At 41.7% G+C, this 9,043-nt stretch overlaps 1 long non-coding RNA gene across 1 annotated transcript; it reads right to left on the bottom strand.

The window, feature by feature from the left end:
• Positions 1–6,576: 6,576 nt before the first annotated feature.
• LOC125548312 lies at positions 6,577–7,680 on the bottom strand. Its single transcript, XR_007300984.1, has 3 exons — positions 7,607–7,680; positions 7,296–7,360; positions 6,577–6,660 (listed from the first exon to the last, which is right to left on the bottom strand). It is a non-coding gene; the product is annotated as an uncharacterized LOC125548312 (long non-coding RNA).
• Between the last annotated feature and the right edge of the window lie 1,363 nt (positions 7,681–9,043).

Raw genomic sequence — 9,043 nt, 5'->3', positions numbered from 1 at the left:
TTAGTCCCCAACTTAGCCCATAAACATCTCCAAAAGTGGCTAAGAAATTTAGTATCATGATCTGAAACAATAGTATTTGGCACACCGTGCAAGCAAATAATTTCACGAATGAACAAATCAGCAACTTAACAGAATCATCGCTTTTATGTCATGGTATAAAGTGTGCCATTTTCGAGAACCTATCCACGGCAACAAATATGCTATCCCTCCCCTTCTTTTTTCGAGGTAAACCTAAAACAAAGTCCATAGATATATCCTCCCAAGGAACACTAGGTACAGACAAAAGCATATATAAACCAAGAGGATTGAGTCGTGACTTAGCTTTTTGACATGCAGTGCAGCGAGCAACAAAACGCTCAACATCCCGTCTCATCTTTGGCCAAAAGAAATGTGTAGCAAGTATATCCTTCGTCTTCTTCACACCAACGTGTCCCATTAATCCTCCTCCATGCGCCTCTTGCAACAACAAAAGACGAACAGAGCTAGATGGAATGCATAGCTTGTTAGCACGAAACACAAATCCATCGTTAATGACGAACTTGTTCCATGTTCTCCCTTCCTTACAATTCTGCAATACATCTTTAAATTCAGCATCATGCACATATTGATCTTTGATGGTCTCCAAACCAAAAATTTGAAAGTCAAGTTGTGAAAGCATAGTATAACGAGGAGACAATGCATTAGCAATAACATTTTCTTTACCCTTCTTGTGTTTAATGACATAAGGGAAAGTCTCAATGAATTCAACCCATTTAGCATGTCTATGGTTCAGTTTTGCTTGACTTTTAATGTGTTTCAAAGATTCATGATCAGAATGTATAACAAATTCTTTGGGCCATAAATAATGTTGCCGTGTTTCTAAGGTCCGAACAAGAGCATATAATTCTCTATCATAAGTAGAATAGTTCAAACTAGGCCCACTCAATTTTTCAGAAAAGTATGCAACAGGTTCGCCATCTTGTGATAACACAGCTCCTAATCTAATTCCACTAGCATCACATTCAAGCTCAAAAGTCTTATTAAAATTAGGAAGTTGGAGTAAAGGAGCATGTGTCAACTTATCTTTCAATACCGTGAAGGCTTCTTCCTGTGTGGTACCCCAAACGAAAGGCACATCCTTCTTTGTAAGCTCATTGAGAGGTGCAGCAATGGTGCTGAAAACTCTCACAAAACGCCTATAGAAACCAGCGAGTCCAAGAAAACTCCTTACTTGTGTGACCGTTTTGGGCTGCGGAAAACTCTCAATAGCTTCAATCTTGGCTTTATCAACTTCAATTCCCTGTGGAGTAACAACATAGCCAAGAAAAGATACTCGGTCGGTGCAAAAGGTGCACTTCCCAAGGTTACCAAACAAACATGCATCACATAAAGCAATAAAAATAGCACGTAAATGTACCGAATGTTCCTCCAAAGACCTGCTATAAATCAGTATATCATCAAAATAAACTACCACAAGTCGTCCAATGAAAACACGTAAAACTTCGTTCATTTATCTCATGAAAGTACTAGGTGCATTAGTTAACCCAAAAGGCATAACTAACCACTCATATAATCCAAACTTAGTTTTAAATGTTGTTTTCCATTCATCCCCCAATTTCCTACGAATTTGATGGTATCCACTACGCAAATGAACTTTGGAGAATATTGTAGAGCCACTCAATTCATCAAGCATATCATACAACCTAGGAATAGTATGACGATAACGAATAGTAATACTATTAATGCCTCTACAATCAACACACATACGTGATGTACCATCCTTTTTCTGCACTGGAATAATAGGAACAACACAAGGACTAAGGGGTTCGCGTATATAACCTTTGTCAAGCAGCTCCTAGACTTGACGCATAATCTCCTTCGTCTCCTCTAGATTGGTACGGTATGGTGCATGGTTGGGTAGCGATGCACCGGGAATTAAGTCAATCTGATGCTCAATCCCTCAAATAGGTGGTAATCCCGGTGGCACATCTTGTCGAAAGACGTCAGCGAACTCCTGCAAAATGTTACTAATAGCAGGAGGCAAACAGGAAGGCACGTCCTCGAATGAAAATAATGCCTCTTTGCACACAAAAGCATAGCAAACAGATTTGCTAAAATCTAGGTCATCAATATCAGATTTGGTGGCAAGTAAACATGCACTTTTCAATTTAATTTCAGAAGCAACACTAGATAGTTTATTATTAGGCTTCATTTGTTGCTCAAATTCTTTTGCCACATTCTGATTTTCACTCTTATTTTTCTTCTGTTTTGCTTTATTAGCTCTATTAATATCATCTTTCAAAATGGCATCATGAGACATAGGAAGCAAAGTAATATGTTTATCCTTATGAACAAGAGTATACTGATTGTTTCTACCATGGTGTACAGAATTTTTATCAAATTTCCATGGTCTACCAAGTAATAAGGAACATGCTTGCATGGGTACCACATCACAATCAACATAATCAGCATATGTAGAGATACTAAAATGCACACGAACAATACGTGTTACCTTAACCTTGCTGATGTTGTTGAACCATTGCATGTAGTAAGGATGTGGATGTGGTCTTGTGGTGAGAGATAGCTTCTCCATCATCTCCATGCTAGCCAAGTTGTTACAGCTCCCTCCATCTATGACGACGTGAACATAATGTTCTTTCACAACTCCCTTTGTATGGCACAAATTATGCCTCTGATTTTGCTTAGCTTGTGTAACCTGCACACTCAAAATACGTTGAGCAACTAAACATTCATACCTCTCAGCATCTTCAGCAGCCATGTATTGTGTCTCATGATCAGAATCATCTCCACCGTGTTCTTCACTTGTAATAAGAGCCAAAGTCTCCTCATCATAGGAACTAGCGGACTCATACCCACCATCCTCAATAATAATCATCACACACTTAGATGGGCATTCTCTCGCATAATGACCTCCACCCTTGCAACAACGACAAATAATATCATGTGTTTGCCCTGTTGATGCCATGGATGAAGAAGAGCTCCGTGCAGGCCCAGAAGGTGTGCTTTTGGCAGATAGTGGTGTTTGTGCATGCTTTCTTGTATCACGTTTAGAAGTGGAAGCTCACGGAGGTGCCGGTGCAGCAGAACGAGTGGAAGTAGATGATGCACGCGGTGACCCTGATGAAGGTCGACCTGCAGAAAAGTTCATCCGCGCTGATGCCTGTCAATCCTGCACTTCACGTTCAGCTTTGCAAGCAAGATGGAATAAGCGAATGATATTATTATATTCATTATAATCCAGAATGGTCCGAATCTCTTTATTTAATCCACCCATAAAACATGCAAACATAGCTTCATTATCCTCAACAATACCACATCTCACATGCCAGTTTGTAATTCTTGATAATATTCTTCTACGGAATTTTTTTCTTCTCTTAAACACTACAATTTCTGAAGTAATTCACATTGATAATACGGTGGAACCCAACGAGTACGCATAGCAGTTTTCAAAGCAGCCCAAGTAACTGAATAGGATATAATCTACAATGTTCAGACCACCAAACACATGCAAAACTAGTGAAAGCACAAACAACAGCAGGAACACGTCTCTCCTCAAGATATTGTAAACATGTAAAATGTTGTTCAGTTTCTAACTCCCAAGTAAGATATATATCAGGAATATATCTATCCCTAAATGGTGGAATATTCAATTTTAGTTTAGGAAAATGGTCATGATCTCGTACCTTAGGTGGTGGTGCAGCCCTACCGTTGCGATGATATGCATGAGGACAACCTGGTGGTGGTGGTGCTGGTGGTTGCACATAGTTCTGATTTTGATCAACCTCATCCTGGTAATGGTCCTCTACCTCTACAGTAGCAGCAGGAGCTACAGAAGCATCAACATTAGGTACAGCGGCACCAGAATTTTGACCAGGCTCAAGGGGAACGCGTAGTGCTCGTCCCACTTTATTTGGAAGGCGACGTTGTTGTTGTTGTTGTAGAGGTGCGACAGGTGCAGCCGGCTGTGGTGGTGGAAGACACGTGAGCAATTCAATAAACTTGTTATCAAGCTTTGTTTCGAACGTCTTCTCAATGCCATCTATCTTCTCCATGGCCTCTTCAAATCTGTTTAGCACATCTTGCACCTGTCCACTCATCATTTGCTGAAATTTATCATGTAGCTGTTTGTTTGTCATGTTCTCCCAATCAATCTCATCGGCTTGTGATCGTGCCATGGTTAGTAGCAGTAGAAACACACAAGAATATGATCCTACATACTACTAGGAAGTGGTGGTGGTGGTGGTGTGTCACAAATCCGTCAAGCAAATCTCAAATTCTTACCAGTTCTTACCTAGCAGCAGGTGGTGATCGGCAATCGTTGTAGTCAAAACTCTCAAAGCTTGGATAGAGCGATTACTAGATGGTGTCAAACGCACGACGTAGATGTATGTGGAGCTGGGAAGGCTTATGATATGGTAGCAAAAAGGGTCAGTAATAATCAATTCAGATATGCAAAGTTGAATAAATGCTCAATGTCGGTACTGTGTGCTGGTCCTAGGCTAGACCGTGCTAGAGACACGAGCCTATAACACTAACAAAATCACGGCGCTGCACGTAAACAAGGGAGGAGCACACTCTGGATTTTTTTTCACTTTTTTGCACCTTTTTTCCTCTCTTTTTTGCTCCGCAATAATTTTTTTTCAAAAAAGTCTACAAATGGTCTAAAACTGCCTAGCCAGAATTTTCTAGACTTAGTTTTTTTAGACTGGAAATATTTTTCTTCTGCGGGTGGCATGAAAGATGGGGAGTCCGACTTGGTCATGACTCGGAGAATGGCATTATCTGGAAATCGAAAACAAGGAACATACACTGGACTCGGACTAGTGGCGGAGATGAATCTGGTGGAAACTCGGACTTGTGGCGGATATATATAGGGCGGTGGAACACGGACTGGTGGCGAATCTATGATGGAGGTGGATATGTGGTATATGGCAGCGGTGATGACGATGGTGGTATATGGAAGCGGTGATGACGATGGTGGTATATGGCAGCGGTGACGACGATGGTGGTATATAGCAGCGGTGATGACAATGATACGATGGCGGCGTGACAACTTGTGAACGGGACTCGAAACTCTAAAGGACTAGACACTAAGACCAACAACTAGACACGACGATGCAACCGCAAATTCAAGAATGGAAAATACTAAAAAGATTATGCAAAGGCTCGGATTGGTTCGGATATGATTAACAAACCCTAATTTTTTCGGCTTTTTCGTGGACTGTAAAATCTAAACTATGAAATCTAGTAAATGAACAGACTCGATCTAAACTACGAAAAACTATAAAATCTCACCGAGCAACCTGGAAATCTGATACCACTTGATAGAGGCAAAGGTGTCCCGTCTTTCGATGTGATGGTGGCTATCGTTTTTGATAGAGTAGACTTTGATGGTCCGACTACGAACGTGCGAGGACGTCGCACCTTAGCAATCGCTAAACCAACTCCGGGAGGTTATTGACCATGCCGGAGCACGATCAACCTGACTACGAGGGTCTATGTCCTGTAAGCAAACAAAGAACAAGCAAGAAACTAAGATTGCAATCTGGATATTGCGAATATAAGAGGAAAGCTTTATTGATCAAGTGGGGTTCTATGACCTCTTTGTCTAGTCCTTGAACACAAACGAAGTACGCGAAGTTGCTGCTATGGTGAACTTTTAATATAAACAAAACCCAAAGTCGAAACGACGCCCTAAGGGTTGTATATGTGAAGGAAGAGGGGGGAATTTCGTGGCCCTTGGAGGAGGGGTCCAAAACCAACCATATCTCTTGTTTCCCCACACATACGGACTCTAAAAACAACTTATACTTATGTATTTCGAAATTACATGGGCCTGGCCCAATAAAAAGGTGACGCAGCACCTATAATAGCCTCTGGACGACATTTGTGAAGTGGCATCTTGTATATTTCATCCAAGACTCACTACTGGAAAACAGGTTATTAATGACGCACCTATTTTGGCTACTAATGGCGCACATTAGGTGCGCCATTACTAGCATGCCATTAGTAAGTTTTAGTAATGGCGCACATTTGGTGCGCCATTACTATCTCAGACAGTAATGGCGCACCTAATAGTGCGCCATTACTAACCCTTAGGTGCCCCACTAGTAATAAAGCCAAGTGCGCCACTAGTAACCTTAGAGGTGCGCCACTAGCTAAAAAGCTAGGTGCGCCACCAATAAAGGCTGAAATGCGCCACTAATATTATATTTGGTAAACAAAAAAATACAAATTTACAAAAAACAACCTATAAGGAAAAATAATTTAAAAACAAAAAATGAAATAGAACCATAATTTTTATTATAGCAAGAATATTACCATGTCTTTACAAGTATCCAATAAAAAGAAAATTGCACAGAAATAAAACAAAATCCTATAACTAATCTTCTACTCCCTCCATCCAAGAATACCTCTCGCAAGGGGAGGAAATTTTGAACTGAAGTGCATTGTACATTACAACCCGTCATATTTCAAATCAAAATCAATCGAGTCCATGTCCGATCGGCAGCAGCGCCTCGTCCTGGCATCGAGGAGAGCCAGAACTCATCTCTTCGGTAGCTCGTCACCACCCTCCCGGCAGCCTTCGACATCATGTACCCATCCTCCCGGCGTCGATCAACTGCTTTGAGGTAGCAGATTCCTCCTCTGTGTCTGCTCCTGCAATTAATACTTTGAATGCAATTAACAATTTGAATGTTAACATGGGACAAAGACAAGATGGATCAGTATATAACAGTGGAGTACATGCACAATTATATGTTCAAGTTGTTTAATGTCACTCCCATCATCACAATTTCATCTCAGGAAATGGAGTAGAATAGATTTAATTGGATGTTTGAATGATATGGTTACTTACAGGTGTCAAGGCTATTACGATCAGTTAAGTAATTGCACCAGATTAAAGAGGAGCCAAAGAATTTACAAGTGGTCTAGTGCATATGCAAGTGCAAGTTACTCAGTTAAAATTCAGTACTCCTTTGCCCAAAATAATTCAGTTAAAATTTTGTTAAAAGATTACTGAATTAACCAAGTACTCCAGGTCAGGTCCAATTACTCAATGCATAATTTCTAAACCTATCATCAATGGAAGGTCACCAATTTTAATTGAGCAGTAGCTAATTGAGCAAACACATTGAGCTTATGCATAACACATTAGCTGCAGAAAGTACTCACCTTGCGGTGATTATTTCACAGGGATAAACCTCCAAATATAACCACTATACCACACTATATAAATTGTGAATCAAGGAATTACTGCAATTGACATGAGAAGATCAACAATATATGCTCACCTCCAGGAACAAAGTCAGCTCCATATATATGCTAGCTCCAGGGTAAATATGCCACAATATCACACCTTGTGAAAAGAGCAACTTATTAAATAGTCGGTCACAAACATTCTAATTTCTTAACATAATTATAGTAAGTTACTTACTTGCGGTATACACAGGGGATAATTATCATATTAATTACCTTGTTTGAGGTAAATTAATTGCTAAAGTTAACATAAAAATGTAAATTAGATGAACTGTAAACTGTTCAAGGAAACAGAAAGTGCAAACCGCATAACAAACAAAAATAGCAAGATTAGCCTCTTGTTTACCATTAAGTTTGGACTTTGGACAAAACGTGTTTTGATTGATCATACAGTAGATTTACGGGGCATCTCGCTGAAGGATGGGTCCTTGGCGATCTGCTCCGCCATCTCCTTGATGCTCGGGTCCTGCGCCCACACCACAACAAAATCCACGATTCAAGTTAATTGTCAGACAAATTCCCAATTTGAAACAAATTCACAGGAAATTCGAGCTTGTATAAATAAATCTTCCCAAGAACTCAACTTTGACAATGGAGAGAACAGAGCAGAGTATTTCTAGTTTTGCAGAAACTGTAAAATGCTTCAGTAGAGCTTGGTTACATTGAGCAAGTTCGGATATGTTAAAATGGACGTGAATATCTTTAGTGAAACCCAACCAAATTAACAACCGATTCAAACCTGTAGTATATGTAAAATCCTCCAAGAACTCGCGTTTGAAAATGAACAGAACAAAACAGAGTATGAAACTGTAAACGCTTCATTCAGAGAATTCAGTATAAGCTCTTGGTTACATTCAGCAAGTTCATCATGGTGGAGAAGTCGAAGGCGCTGGTTGGAGCAGCCGCCCTGCATGCAGGCTGCCGCCTCTGCTCCTCCGCCGCAAGTTACAGTCATACACATTAAACTGATATTAAGTTATATTGCCTCTCAATGAGTGTAACTATGAACTACTGAACCCCATTTAGATCAGTAATGCATTTTATTTCTATCGTCTATCGTCTACCTACCAAAGTTGGATATTAACCAATCATAACAATATCTATATGACATGGCTAAACAAATTGACTGATAGAGCAAGTTTGGTGACAGACAGAGAGAAGATATGTGCCATTTCAGGAATCTAGGTTTACGAATTAGTGTAGGAGTCACTCCAAATCATGCATCCGGAGAGCTCTTGCTCTTCATCACTGCCACTGCCAGTGCACTGACAGTCTATCTTAACACCAGTCCCAGTCCATGAATAACAGCGGCATAATCCAAATTCAAGCCAACTAACGGGTCCGCGTCCTATCGAGCTAGCCACATGTACGATATCGGTCGCCGGTCCAGCACGCGCGGCGTGCGTCGATGCGCGCAAGGCCCCGGGAAACGGAATCCAGAGGACGGACATGGAGGGTGTGAGAGCGGAGAGAACCTGAGGGAGACGGGCCGGGATGGGGAGCGAGGCGAAGGCGCGGAGGAGGAGGATGAGGAGCAGGGGTGGAGCAGGGCGAGGCCGTTGTTGCTGCGGGAGTTGGCGGCTGGATCCGCGCCGATACGGGGCAGGGGAGGCCACCGTGGCTGGTGGCGGAGGGGGTGGCACCTGTGAAGCTCGTGGGGCGGATCTAGCCGGTTCCCGGCGAGTGGAGATGGCGGCGGCTCCACCACTCCTAGATCCAGCACTGACGCTGCCTTCCGAGCCGTCGCCGCCGAGCTCGGGCTCCTTGGCTGCGACTGCCGCGA

Source organism: Triticum urartu, chromosome 3 (genome assembly GCF_003073215.2).
Source record: "Triticum urartu cultivar G1812 chromosome 3, Tu2.1, whole genome shotgun sequence".
NCBI classification, from domain to species: domain Eukaryota; kingdom Viridiplantae; phylum Streptophyta; class Magnoliopsida; order Poales; family Poaceae; genus Triticum; species Triticum urartu.
Note: the sequence above shows the minus strand (reverse complement) of the source record. Positions and strands in the feature narration are given on the sequence as shown.